Below are 15,040 nucleotides of genomic sequence, written 5' to 3' on the forward strand. Positions count from 1 at the left end.
TTCTCACCAACTTTCTGTGTATTACTTGGAAGCATCTAAATGTGACTAACTCACCTGGAATCCGTAGAGGGATATTTGAATGCGTCATCTCTGAGACAAGAATAACTCCTCCTGAAATCCAGGGTGGAATTGACTGCATGGTTTCAAACACCCCTTCCTGTACCCCTGCTGTTGCAGCAAGAAGGAATGCATCCGAGTGCTTAGAGCCCAAATGAATAAATAAACTGGTTCAAAGCAATGGCAGGAGCACAGAGGGGTGTGGAAGTTGATGGTATTGAGTAGTTACTGGATTTTAGGGACACTCCAGGTTTTATCTGTAAAGAAACCTATAACACATGATGCACTATCACTTCATTCTGTCTGAGCAGAACTAACACAGAGCAGTCAACATGAAAATGTCACCTAAGATAACCCAGGACCTGCAAGTACTGAACAGAAAATTATAATGAGTATCCATTCAGACTTTGAGAGTTATTTTTTTAGCTTTTTTCTTTTTTTTTTTTTTTAAAGTCTCAGTTGTTCAAATTAGAAAGTTAAGAAGGAAGTAGAGAGAGGGCACAACTGGGCATGTGTTATAGAATCCTTTTTGAATTAAATGCTAAATCCTAAAGGGCTGACCTGGCAAAATAATCTTAAAAAATAAATAGAGCAGGTGTTGCTGTGGTACCCAGGTATGCTTTACTGGGTTGAACAAGTAGTGGTCAAATGCAGTTTAACTATGCTGGGATGAACAACAGAATTTGTATGGACTTTACCTCTTGCATACACCCCGAATTAAACAAAATTTCTCTTACCCTGGCACAGTATTCACACTGCAGTCACATCTCTGCATGGAAGTTCCTTCTTCCAAGTCCAACTTGTGGCCCCAGCCTGAAAGCAGGAACCAGGATGGTTCAGTATCACTGAGTCTGTCATACCAAAACCAGAAATTAAGATGTCACTGAGGTATAAAACACAAGTTTCTCTGTCACACCCAACCTACATTTTCTCCAGATGAGCTCATCATACTCAGTTTCCACTATCCTCAGAGAACAGATAATCTGTTTCCTATAAATACAATAAAGAGTGCTTCAAATGACATGACATTTTTTCAATTCATCATTTCAGTGATTCAAAATAAGTGTGAAGGGAAAAGATGCTGAAAGCAACAAGCAGCAGGAGCCCAGGACTGAGGAGCTCAGGAGGCTGAGTCCCCATTTTTGCTGCATTTTGCTGGATTCTCCCATCTCAGACCTGTCACCTGAACCTTCAGCCTGGGTGCATTTACCTGCCCCCACAGGGTCCTGCAGCCCCATGTGCTGCCCAATAAACTGGGTCCTGATCTCATCTCTGCCCTCACTCCCTGCAACTGGAAAAAGAGTGATAAAAAATAATAATAAGCCCAGAATAATTATGTATTGTCTTTGTAGTGAAGGCTATGCCTCTCCTGCCTTGAGCATTGAGAGCTCTCCACTGGGAGAAGTCCCATTTAAAAAAATCTCCCTGGCATAAAAATGAATCGGATCCTGTTACATGAATGGCCTGTGTTTACTATTCTTTTCACTTACCTTCTAGTCGTTCATTTTCTGAGCTGACTTGTGCCTCTTCCTCTGTTGTCAGCAGGAATTGGGTAACAAGAACTTGCTGGAAATTGAGTGGTAAATAAATAAACAAACACAGAAAAGGACCTGCTGACTTGGCAGATGCACTATTACAACCATGATGTAAAACTATCAAACAACAAATGCAACTTCTGAATGTCTCATGACTCACGTCACAAACAGAGAGGGGGGAAACTGAAAGAGGATTTTAATCAGTGATAATGAATTTGGAACAACGCTGGATTTTCAGATCATAGGAAAATCAGGACAAGTCTGGGTTGAATTCTTGGTCTGAATCAAATATTCTTCTTCCTGTAGCCATCAATCACTACATCCATTATCTGTAAAAAGGCAGCACTTGGACTACCCCAATAGCAACGATCACTCTACTATAACCAAGAAAATCAGTCAGCATCTTTGCTCTAGGGAAAGGAAAATATTTGGACACTTCAGGAGTACTCATTTCTCCTCCCAAGAGCCCCAAACCTCTAAGTGTGTTACCAGGGCTCCTTGCTTCATCTGTTTCAATTTTGAAGCTCTTGGAAAAGGTAACAGTTCACAACTGCTGCAATGGTCTTGCCCCAGGGAGATGGACAAAGCAGCAGGGCAGAGGCAGACACACCACAAGGAACCTAACGGATGTTTTCTTGGGAAAAAGGGGAGATTAATTAAAGGGGAAAATCTGCTGGTCATTAAGTGTCCTGGAGCAACTATTGTAACACTGAAGCAGTGAGTTTCTGTGTGGCTTTAAGACATCTGCCCTGAGGAAACATTTGCAATTGAAACTGTGTCCTCTTTTTCCCAAGTCTCAGATTCCCATGGGCCAGCAGTTGCCTTGCTAAATGAAATGCTTCTTTAGGGAGACTGGCTGGCCCCAGGGATTGGTAATGCAATATAGAGCCTTTCATCTCTCACCCATGAACCCAAGTCAAACAGAGTTTGGTAAATGGCCAATAACCCCTACCATTCCAGGGCTGTTTGGTGACCTGTGCGAAATGAGGAGGGTCATCTCTGTGTCTGTTTACTAGAAGGCAAGTGTCAACTTCACCATAAAAAAGGACACAGTTACTTCTCATTATCACCCAATTTAACATTCTGAAGACAAGAGAACGAGCCTGGAAAACTCAGCCATCTTCTGACTCAACCATGGCGGTCCCAGTACATCAGGGCTTGAAGAACATTAATGAGGACAGTTGCATTGTAGCAAACCGGGCTGTGCCTCTCCTGCCAACAAGAAATCCAAGTCTGAGCTACTCTCAGCTGCATGTGATTACAGTCCTTCCCAGATCCACAGAGAAATCCACAGGACTCAGTCCAGTTTTTGGGTGCATCGGGCACTAAAGCACAACCATGAAGTTACAGATTGCTGCAGGCTTCTGCAAATCTGCATTTATGGTCTTAAATAGGCACAGGCAACTTGCACAGGGACCCAGAATCCAGCACTGAGAGAGTTAATGTGCTGAGAAGCCCTGCACTGAAAGGCTCTGTTCCCTCACCCATGGTGAATATAGTGTTCTGGTTACCAAAATAGATGTATTTGGAAGGGTTGAAGGCCAGAAGCTCACTGCAGTACCCACTCTTGCCCTATGCACTGCTCATTTTAAGGTCAGACCTTTAGCATCAGGAATCTGTTAGAAGAAAGAGGAATCGCTTTAAAAGTTGTTGCCACTCTGGGGATTACCCTGGAAGGTCTGAGAGGGTAAAGGAAAGGGCAGGGGCAGATAAACACTTGGCCACATGAAAAATCAGCTGCCCCTAAATTTCAATACATCTGCATAAACCTTCCAAAACTGCAGCCAGCTTGTTCTTCCTCACAGTGTTCCCAGTCACCAGTCTCATTTTGCAGCCCTTCTCATGCCACAGCAATGCTGACTCTGTCATTGTCAGCTGAGTTACTGTTTAATCCCTCCTATCTTGATTAATTGCATTAAATTGGTATACCTATGTTAATTAAACAGAAGATGGCAGAGGCAGCTTTTACTTCTTGTTCTTTTGTGTAGATCATTTCCCAGGGCTTCACAGGTTGTGGAAAAATAACAATACAGACACACCACACATCATATTTCAGCACAGCTGATAAAGCTATTTCACTCATACAGTGGTCCATGATTCTTTTTGCATATCACAGCACAGGTTTAATTACCACGCTGCTGCTGCATGGCAGCTCTTCTCGCTTTTTCTTTTTTTTATTTGTATTATTTGCAAGTCATAATCATGTTTTCCTGTCATCCCCGAGCAATGTGCATGCGTGCGTACAGGCAAATGCCAAGCCTGGAAAGGAAATTTGATGCGTGTCCATGAATTAGAGTTTTCAAACTTTGGCTGAAGATTAGTACATGTAAACATAGCTCTGCCCCCTTCATCTTGGATAATTGGTCACAAATGCTACTTGACACTTCTCAAATCAGACACTTTACATACTTCTGAGCATAGCTGAACTTTTTTGGCAGGAATTAATTTGCTTTGCAACTTAGCTGCTCATTCCTGGCCCAATCCCTGCTGCAGAGATTTCAGGGCAATGTTCTGCCCGTGTGAGGAGCACAGAGGCAGGACCGGATCTGTTTGCTAGCGCCGACGAGCCCGGCTTTGTTGAGTCCCTCAGAAAAACAATTACTGCAGCTAATGTTCTGCCCTTTGCCAGCCTTGATTAACACTGGGATTTTTACCTTCAGGCCCCTCTTTCTATTCCAATGACTGAGCAAGTTATAATGCATCAGGGGACATCTCAAAAGAACGGAGAAGGCGAAGTAGCATCACCAGAAAATGCAACTTTTGACACACCAAGACCCTTCCACAGCTTTACCAGCTTTATGGGAGATGGTCACAGAAACCATCCAAGGAAACTCTCTCACTTTTATTCCTGCCCCCTCCTGCAAACAGGGCACGCTCCAGCAGAGAAGGGAAATCCATTTCTGGAGTAGTGATGGAGTTTGAAGCAGGCACAGAATTTCGTGCTATTAAAGAGCCCCCTGTTTGCTCTCACAGTTCAGGGTGTTTACTCACCCTGCACCAGCACTGAGAGAGCTGAGCAGACCATATGCTCAATTAGAAGGGCTGCCAGGTCTCAGGGAGCATTGCTGTGCCTATTCTAGCAGGGGTTTGGGGCAAGAACACATTCCATAATGGATTTCACTAGGAATATTGTGTTTTATTTGGTGATTTATTTCTGTCCAGTGACTGGACTAAATGGCAGATTATAAGCATCTCCATGTAGATCTATGAATAACCAGTGGAAAATCTCATTTGCCCTTTATTCAGTGGGATGTTGATAAGCTGCAGCATATTAAAAATATTTGTCAGTTTGTTCTCAGCTATCAAGTGGGGTATGTGCCAACATGCCCTCCTCACATTGGCTACTTCACCCAGAAAATGGAGAGAAAATGATGAAAAAATGTCAGTTCTAGAAGAGGGTGACCATTTGCATGAGTTATTTTAGGATTATTGCCTTGCTTCTAACCAAAACTTAAATCTGTAAATTAGATTGAGCTCCTACCTGCAGAAGCAAAGGGTGGAACTTTGTGCTGTGCTTCAGGTGTAGAGAGAAGGAAATCCCTGGTGGTGCACTCGTGTTCCCTTGGTTCTCAGGGCTTCCTGCAGCTCAAAGCACTGATGAGGAGTAGCCAAGACAGAAACAGTCCCCACCTCTGGCCTCTGGTGCTTGTGCCATGACCAAGAGCTGAGCCCAGGGCCAGGGAACCAGCTGCATCAGCCACATCCCTGAGGGCTTGGTCCCCCTGCTTTCCAATCACAGGCTTGTGATGGTTCATCCCTAGAAAAGAAGGGTAGCTCCTGTTATCAGAAATATGGCAGATTCATTGTGCCCCAGAATTTGCCACGGAATAATTCAAAAAAAGACATGGCATGTTACTATGTCTTGAGTTTTTCTAGATTCATACTATGAAATAAACAAATTGAGATGTATTTTGCTTCCTTCTGTTTGAATCATTGTGGGAGTGGTGGGTATGATATTTCTAGGTGAACAAGGCAACAATTGGCCAAGAGATACAGCACAGCTCTAAAGTCTGAACTAAGGAGGATGCTTGGTTTCCATTACTATTATCTATCACTATAAATTTAGCTTTCAGGTCCTAGACATTTTAAAATAACATGTCTAGTGTTGGAATAGGAGACTATCAGAAAAAGTGAATTACAGGTTACAGGCTTCCAGGATTTGCAGTAAAAGAACTATTACCGTAATTACACCTGTGGAGTACTCATTTATGTTGTTATTAGGGGAAAGGGATGGGAGAATTAGGATGTGTGGAAAGAAAACATTGCAGAAGGGGAGCTAAATAGTTTAGCTGGGACAAAGAACTATGATGGCTCCCGGTCATACTTGTGTTTTCAGCACAAGAAATCACCATGTGCATGTGGACCTGAAATGTCCAGGGATTTAGGTGAAACCACTATAGATCACCAATATCTGGTACAAATGGAAACAAACCTCAGCCTCTAGACTGGGAGCTGATGCCTTTTTGTACCATTGAACACCTCCATGGTCTCTGCTGGGTGCAAATGGGGATTGACCAAGTGACTCCAAGAGCCCCATTCTTCAGAGACAAAAGTCCTTCCCCATCCTCAAAGAAGATCAAACCCGGATTCTTGAACATTTGAAATTAGACTAGAATAGGGAAAAACAAAATCTTTCTTTTCAGGGGAGAGGTGAATCTCCATTTTGTCTCCTTATTTTGTCAGGACTGAGTGGCCATTATTAGTCCATAGGCACTTGCTGGTGTAAATCCACTGTGTCACCTCCTGGATGTCATTACTTAAAGTCAGCAAACTTGTGCTTCAGTGGCCGAAGGTTTGCTTGCTTAATGCCTGGTTTCATCAACAAATTCAGGCTGGCAATGACATCCTACTTGTCTGAGCTAATATACAGCCTTGCACTGGGCTTGTTTCCCTTCCCATTCAAACTTATGGCTCAGTGGTAGCGTCTACCAAAAATCAACATTACAGCTGAAGAGAATCAAGTGATGAATGAGCATGAGGTTTGCATGTAGGTAATTAGAAGTCCGGCTGGGTAGATCACATTATTTAATGTAGCATCATTATGTTTGTATTTAAAAAGCATTTAAAATGTATTATTTCTTCTATTACTCCATCTCTTCAGTGCTCTGACGCCAGGGAAGAATCATGCTGTGTTTTTTGGTAAAGATTTGTTTTCTAAAACATGATGGAACCATGTGGATCATTGCTGTAATAAGTAAGTTGTCCCTACTTGAGGAAACTCTTGTGTCAAGAGTAAAATCCTCGTTTGGCTGTGCTGCAAGAAGCAGGATAATATTTAATTATGACAGCTGAAACTCATCTCCAAGTGCAGACAATATTGATTTGTTCTAATATAGAAAAGGTGGAATTAAAAAGCTGGTTTATTTAGAAATTTACGTATTCCTAAAAGTGTCTGTTCAGCTCATTTTTAAATTTGATTTCTTATCCCAGGTGAATTACACTGCATTTCTGAATCTCAAGAACTGCCTGTGCCTGATAATAGCTGATCGAAGTACCACCATAATGTAGTTGTTTTGATTGTAAGATTTTTTTTTGCTGCTTTATTGGACAATGGTGTTTGCAAAAGAGAGGTGAAGAGCACCAGATATGGAATTACAGCCCACAATTGGTGCATGAGACTTAATATTAGGATAGGACCATGGTCTATAAGGTCAGTGGCAAATGATACCAAGCTAGCAGGCAAAATCAATGCCTGGTTCTGAAAAAAAAAAAAACAGCAAGGAGAATCTGTGCCAGCATCCCAGCATGACAAATGAACTTGGGCAAGTTGAAGATAATCATGATTATTTAATATTCCACAGCTTTACAACTTGATACTCTGTGGACAAAAGATCAGAAGTCTGCTGAATCCAAAGTTTTGAATCTTTGGGTCAATATGCTTCTCATGTCTTCAACATTGTTTAATTTAGGAGGAAACAGTTCTGAGCTAAGATAAGATCTCAGACAAAATTGACGTGGACTCACAACATGGCCTAACATAACAATTTAATCTATCCTGTGCTTCCCCTGAAAGAAAGCTTAATAACTATGGTATGATTTCACCTGCTGCTTCTAACATTTGCTCATTCTTTTTTCCTGAGCAAATTTGGATTATCAGATGGCGAGCAGCTTTGTTCATGGTAGACAAACTTGAATTCATTTAGGATTAATAACAATAGGTTCAATCTTGGATTCAATGGCAGTTCTTAATGAATGGAGTCTTTGGAAGATAAATGTTTGTTTGTGTGAAAAGAGAAATAATTAATTCTCCATTTTTCTGGGTATGAGGTGATTATAGTGCATATCACAAAATGTTTTCCCTGTGTTTCCAGCCCTGGGTATAAGAACTGCAGGAATGTTCCCCAAGCCCCAGCATTGCAGATATGAGCCTTTTTGACCTTGTCATTTCAAAATCTGAAGTTTTGCAATGAATTGTTTGTGTGAGGAAAAAAAATGTATCTCTTACTCACAGTACTCTCAGGTCCTCCTGGTGATCTGATGCAGGGCAGCGAGGAGGGAGGGAGGAAGGTCCACGTCGCTGCGATCCATCAGCAGCCGTGGGTCAGCACAGGGTCACTTGGATGAAGGAATCAAGGCTGCATCTGGATTTTGGCCCAATCCTCACCATTGTCTTAGACATGGGCATCTTCCAAAATTCCTGTGGGAAATCCCACGTTCTTCACTGCTGTCCCTGTCTCTTGGGAAGCAGCCGGAGCCCACCGTGCCCGGCCAGGAGAGGCTGTGCTGCCCAGCACCCGGTACCCACTGACCTCAGGAGGAATTAACAGGCTTCAGCAAACGTACCCTGCAGGCAATTTTACCCTGCAAAAACATCACCCACATTGCTAGAGTTTAGGACAACAAATTAGAGCTTTTAATATGCACTGGCCGCTTTTTTTTTTTCACCCCCCCATCCCCACACCACCACCATCCCCCCTCCCAGCCCCGTAACATCCAGTTGCTTAATTCCATTTGAAATCACCCGGGTTAGGCACCTAAATAATCTTGTCCTTCATGCCTGTCAACATCTTGAGGCACCTAACCACCTTTAGAGATGTGGTGTGAAAGCTTGTGAACGATGCAATCGAGGAGGGAAACAAAAGACAAGTATCCCTATTTGCTGCCCAAGAATCCACAAAGAATGCTGCTTCAGCTCTGCTCTGATTTCTAATTAGATTATGAGTGATGTAGGACTCTGAAGCCAAGCTGGAGTTTGTGCTAGCACTTTGCATGTATGAATGACAAAGGGACACCACTTTCATATTGATTTAAGCAAGCCAGTGGAAGAATGTTTAAACATCAAGTGCTTGATGTCCCAGTTTGCCAGAGCACCTGGAAATATCAAATTAATTCCAGGTGTTCTGCCATTAAGACAGGCTTGCTGCTTTTACAACCACACATACAAAATGTGGCTCCCAGTTCCACAAATAAAAACGGAATGGTTTCTGCTCCTAATGCCTCGATAACTCCGACATATTGCAAGTTCTGGAAAGAATTTTAATCTACATAGTTTTTTTTTTAAATGGGGAGGGGAGCGAGGGGGGAAAGATTTTAAATATGCTGCATACAATTTGTGATGGTCATCTCTAAAATGCAGCTCCATTATCCTTTTCCATTTGGAATGAATGAGGCTAATTAATTTCAGGCCATACTTGATGAGGTCAGCACCATACGAAGGGTGCGTGCTAGACATTGCTAATCTCTTTCAGCTGAGAGTGATGAATTAAAGATGAAGCATTCCTTTGCAGGCCTAATTTAGAATGTATATCAAAAACCTACAGCAAATAATACTATACCCTACAACAAAGGAAAACTTGTTCTCTCAGGCTCCCATGTAGGGTTGATTTTAAAGGCATTTTCATTTCGCTTTGGAATTCCAGCTGTGGATGGGTGAAACAGTTCAGAAAATTCAAGCTTTCTCTCTTTCTATTGCTTTTATGGACAAAAGTAGGCAAAGGGGGGCTAAGGGGAGAGAGAAACTGGTCCGTGTTTGATCCTGTATGTCCTGTGATTCTGACTGTACGCTCGGCATTTAGGAAACCAAGTACCTGTGACGTGACACCCCCCAGGGCCACACTCACATCTTGCTGTTGGGGATTTCTAAGTCTGAGGGGAAAGCAGTCAAGGGTCCCCTTTGGTTCAGCATCATCCCATGTTGGACGTTGCAGGCAGTTCTGCTGGGTCACTCAACAAGGACGGGAGCTTCCAAGCCCTCACAGAGCTGTCATTCTCCCTAGGGATAAACACCTCCCTTTGCAAAAAGGTCCCATCGCATCTAGAAGTGCAGATAGCAAAACTGAATGGAACAAATCACTGCGAAAACAACCAGGTCTGGGAGCAGGACAAATGGCTACACAGCTCCCAAACTTGGCTGGAGTTGAGGCTCAGCCAAGCTTTGCCACCTTTCCCTCAAGGCAAAGCCACCCACAAAGTCCACAGGGGTTTCCCCCGAGCGAGGGACTGCACGATTTATCCCTGTGGGCAGCAAGAAGCTGAATTGTCATTTTGGTAAAATAGGGATTTAGGAAATCGTAACCCAGCCTCAGAAGGAGGCTGCAAACAATAGACCAGCGTCCTCCCCAGCACTTCTCTGCTCAATACCTGGCAGCTCCTTGGAATTCTTGACAGGTTGCTGCAGCGAGTGGAAGTTCCCAACTGGTGGCCATAAGCGGCTGCCGTCTTTGTATCCCAGTAGTCCTCATTAGAACAAAGCTGCTTCGAATTAAATCCAATCTACATGCCGAATCAATCTTTCAACCCTTTGATTGCTTCTGAAAATATTTATACTTCTTAATAATGCACATTTTGTCCCAAAGCCTGTGATTAAACCCAGACAAGGTCCGGAGAAGCCTGAAGTATATGTGGAAGGGGTTATTTTGGACAGGAAAAGAAAGATAAAGACACAGGTTTTTCCTATTGTGAAATCATTAGAGTGTATAAATCTAGCAATTGCAGTTGTATAAGCATCAGAGTGGGGTTGTAATAAATACAGATTGGAGTATTATGGTAACCAAATGGAGTTTATGGATTATGTTCACTAGTTCATATTTCTCAGCTACTACAACCTAACTAGCTTCATGCTGCACGCACCTCTGTTAATATTCCCTATTAATATTCTCTTTACGTGTTTGTGGGGGGAAAAAAAAAGTTAGGATTCAACTGCTGCTCTGTGTAAAACAAATATGTTTAAAGAATCATGCCCTCCAAAGAAAAAAAATAAACACGGGGATGCTGCAAAGCGACCGTGTTCGAAGGGCACAGGCTGTGGCTGGCTGAAATCGCCCTGTTCTGCTGAAAGTTAATAACTTCCATCTGAGTGGGATCTGCTCCTAATGCAGGGCATTTGCTGTGTGAAAATTGGGGTGTAAAAACGAGGAAAATAACTTCTGCTATCCCTTGCCCTGGTGGATTTTTAGGGTGGTAAATAATAAGCTTTGGCTGGAGATGAGAAATGCACAAAGGCTTTGAAACTGGGCTCTGTGGTAAACAGCGTGTTATTCCCTGCTCAAAAAGCAACACGCATCACAGGTGAGACATGAGGAGATGAAGGGAAGGAAACATTCCTTGGCTAAAAAGTAACCCAGACAGGGCCAGATCCTCCAGAGTGGGGATCTGCTGTCGATTAGGAAGGTGCTGGTGGCTGGGGACGCAGATCAGATAAAGGCTCTGTACCTGTCTCCCTCCCTAAACACAAATGACTGCCCTTGTCTCTAAAAAAAGGGAAAAATTGACTTTGGAAAACACACCATGATAAATCTCCTTGGATAAAGTATGCAGTGTCTGGGTGAGAGGGAAAGAAATCCTAGAAACTAAAAGTATGTAATGCTTATTTAATATCATTATCATCAGCAGCATCAGATGGCAAATGCAGGTAATATTCTTCCAGAGTGGGCTGATAAATGCTTGTGGTAGTTTTGCTTGTGACAGTTTCCCCTTTCATAAAGGAGAGAAAGAAATATTCTCAGCTAAAATGTTATTCATTGACTCTTTCATCACATAGTTCATTATATTAAGTTGTTATTTCCTAAATATGTTAGGGGGTGGTAATATTATTATACATATATCCTGAGTCATGATGGCTGTTTTGCATTAATGTATGATTTGGATGCTCAGTCTTTAAGGTAGAGAGAAGGGGTGTGTTTATCATGACCATAAATAAGGGGAGAGCAGAGATTGTAAAAAACCTCTCATAAACAGGGATGGATCCAAAATCTAATGACACACATGAAAATCCATTTTGGATCAGACCCCCATCAGAACTCTGTATTATATAACCAGCATTTTCTGAGTATCTTCTATTGTTTGACAGCCCTGATTTCACACTGAACTTGGAGTTCATTTCTGAGCAGAGGCTTTTTGCACAGAAACTTTTAATCATATCTCTTTGTGAACACACACATACCATCGAGGATATTGTCTTATTAAAGAGTTTAAGCCTAAAGGTGTATGCCTACTTTTAAAAGAAATTTTCTGATTGCAGATAACTGCTCAATTTGATTTAGTGTCCAATGATAGTGATGGGGTTGATAACTGAGCATTCATCGGTAATTCATCTTGTGCTAGTAGAAATTTACAGCAAAGCAGTGCTTTCCCAACACTGACAAGTCCTATTAATCTTCTTCAGACACATTTCAATAGGTGTCTCCATCTGTGCCCAACATCTAAACACTCTGGCATCACTGGGGACTTGGAGACACCTTCATTTCAGGTTACACTAGTGAAAATGTGATACTAGATTGTACTCTATTTTTAACCTAATTCTCTCTTTTCATTCAATTAGCCTTTCTTGCCTGCATTTTTCTACTCATGTGTAACATCCTTTTCCCAGGAATAGCTTAAAAATGAGATTTAGTTACTTAAAGAGACAGAATCTGCCAGGGCAAGAGCAACCAAGAGCTTAGTACAGAAAAGCAGAATAACAAGCTCAGGGACACAGCATGGAGACCGAATTGCCAGTCACCAAACATGTCCCAAGCAGCATTCCCACAATATTCCCCTCCTGATGCACCACAGGGTTAGGACAGGTCTGAAACTAGAACTGAAAACAATTGCAGGATGTTTGGGTGTTGAAATCCCAAAGAGCTCTGTTTGTTCGTGCTGCATGGGGATCCCCACCATCCATCCCCACTTCGCTTTACATATACAACTAATGCATGAACAAACACAGAGCAGTCAAATTACAGCAATAACATTTATGGGTGGATTATGTTCCAACTTCCTCACTTATTATTAAAAGCGAGTAAATTGCGAAGCACATGGAAGAGGTAGGGTGCAAATGCAGGCGAATTTCCACTCTGAACCAAATGTTGTTTTTTCACTTTCAAAGCTGCGATGAGTTTGCGAGCAGACGCAGCACAGCTTTAAAGCTTACTCATTCAAAAATGTGTGTTTGGGTTCCTCTTTTTTTTTTTTTTTCCCTCTCCCCTCCTAACTCCATTTACGTTTTGCCTTTCAAAGAGGAGCAGATGCACACCATTTGGGTTTGGGTGGCTCCTACTTGCTCTGAACTTTCTTCTGAAAAGAGCAAACCGTGAGCCGTGCGTCTGCTCCGCGCCTCAGAGGCAGTCTCAAACTTTGTTTCTGGCTTTATGAAGTTCTCTCGTGAGTCGTATTATAGATCTAAATGACCTTATTGTAGGTGGCAAGTTTAAATGTGCCATATTAATAACTTGTTATCCAAGACAAATTAAGTCCTTATGTGTCAAAAGCACTCTGTTCTGGATTACCTACAAGACAAGTATTTATTGAATAAACGTTGGATCCAATTTCATTTTAATGTGACTGACTGTATGCTGCAGCCCCTTAGAACGAGATAAAAACACTCAAACCTACAACTGTGTTGCAACATTACACCTAACTTGTCTATTTCTATTATTGTCTTTTTAACATGGGATCTCAAAAGTGTTTGGGGGGGGGGGTTAAGGATTTATTATTATTATTGTTGTTATTATTTTTTCTGAAGAGCAAGGAGAGAGATAGAAAAAAAGACTGGCATTCAGCCTAAAGAGAAATCATTGAAACAAATTAATCCTATGCCGTTTAAATTGACATGGTAATCCATCATCAGCAAAGGGAAACTCTGAAAGCAATCTAGAATCTGCAGTGTTCTTTCACTGGCCCTCAGGCACAAAGACAGATAGTAAAAGAGGAAGGGGGGAAAAAATCATAAAAGTTAGCAGCACCTTAGCATAGGGAAGGGCTGGAGAAAGCAGCTTTCACTTTTTCCTGCTTTCAAGCATCCAGCTCAGAAAGCAGTGCCGATTAACCCTCAGTCACTGCCTGCTAAGGTTTGCTTGTGTGTCAGATCATCTTCAGCTGCTGGGATAGGAGTTATTTCAAATAGTGCAGAGCCCCCGTCCTGTATAAACTCCACGACTGAAAACTCTGCCAAACATCAACTTGGGCATTTCTGCTTACAGAGGGCCTTTTATTAGCCTAAACTTGATCATTCCAAATGGACAATAAATTCTATCTGCAGAGCCCTGCAGAAAATAGCTGTACTATCCTTGGGAGTTTAATAGCCAGGATTTTCATAGAGCTAGCATGAAAAAAAACTGGGGGGGTTTATTTGGGTTTGGACTCAGGGTATTTTTTTGTCTATCCCTTGCTTTCTCAGTGGGGCTATCCACCATAATTTATGTTTCCCAACAGATTTTTCAAACTAGTTTTAAATATCTAAAGTGATGAGACTTTGTGCACCTTTAAAATTTTATTAGACTTACAGTCAGAGGAAAACATAAACCTCTTGGGCCTTGAAAGCCCATTGCAATACAGCCATTATCCCTATAATGTCAACAGAGCTACAAAATTCTCTAGAAATAAACCTTTTAAGAACAGCTTTCCCTGCCTCATGTTTTCTTTTAAGGTCAGTGGTGCATCACTTTTTTGGAAAGCGTTTCCCCTCTCTGGCCAGGTTTAGCAATGTGAAATAGAATGTATATTACTAAATGAATAGGTTTAATTTTAGACACTGAAAAAATAAATAGAAGAAGAGAGCCAGGGCAGGAATAATACCTTTCAGTTAGAAACAGACATAGTAGAAAGAAAAAGTCAGAACTTTAGTGCCAGGGGCAAAGGGGTGAAAGGCTGGCTAATATGAACCATATCCAACATCTGCCCTATTTTAATTTAGCAGGGATAAAGTTTCTTCTTTTTTATTATTAAGAAAACTTTATGTGGCAGAGAAACCCATGAGCTATGTTATCAAAACTGTTTTATTGTCACACTGAAAGTTAGAACTATTAAGAATTGGCGGGGCAAAGAGATAAAAACTCCCCTTCTCTCTCCTTTTATACTCTGTGACAAGCCTGGGCTCGGGTCCTGCTGACTGGGATGTCCTTTTCATGTCTTTATGAAGTACTGCACTTGGGGCTCTAATATAAAGGGGAGGTTAATTGTTCAGGATGGGTCCAAATGATTGATTCTCCAGGTTTAAAAAAAAAATAAATTAATAAATAAAAAAATCTGAA

At 41.8% G+C, this 15,040-nt stretch overlaps 1 long non-coding RNA gene across 15 annotated transcripts in view; it reads right to left on the minus strand.

Moving 5' to 3' along the window:
- Window positions 1-12,006, minus strand: part of LOC136561947 (uncharacterized) — a 33,124-nt gene extending 21,118 nt beyond the window's left edge. For 12 of the 15 annotated variants that reach the window (XR_010784448.1, XR_010784443.1, XR_010784449.1 and 9 more), the window contains exons 1-6: window positions 10,173-12,006; window positions 9,653-9,804; window positions 8,042-8,393; window positions 5,074-5,349; window positions 1,548-1,623; window positions 795-870 (exon numbers count right to left, since the gene is read on the minus strand). This is a non-coding gene — a long non-coding RNA (uncharacterized lncRNA). Of the gene's footprint in view, window positions 1-794; window positions 909-1,547; window positions 1,624-5,073; window positions 5,350-8,041; window positions 8,394-9,652; window positions 9,805-10,172 lie in introns of all 15 variants that reach the window. The other 3 variants (XR_010784439.1, XR_010784445.1, XR_010784442.1) reach the window with 2 other exon arrangements.
- Window positions 12,007-15,040: the final 3,034 nt, after the last annotated feature.

This window comes from Molothrus aeneus, chromosome 13, assembly GCF_037042795.1.
Source record: "Molothrus aeneus isolate 106 chromosome 13, BPBGC_Maene_1.0, whole genome shotgun sequence".
NCBI classification, from domain to species: domain Eukaryota; kingdom Metazoa; phylum Chordata; class Aves; order Passeriformes; family Icteridae; genus Molothrus; species Molothrus aeneus.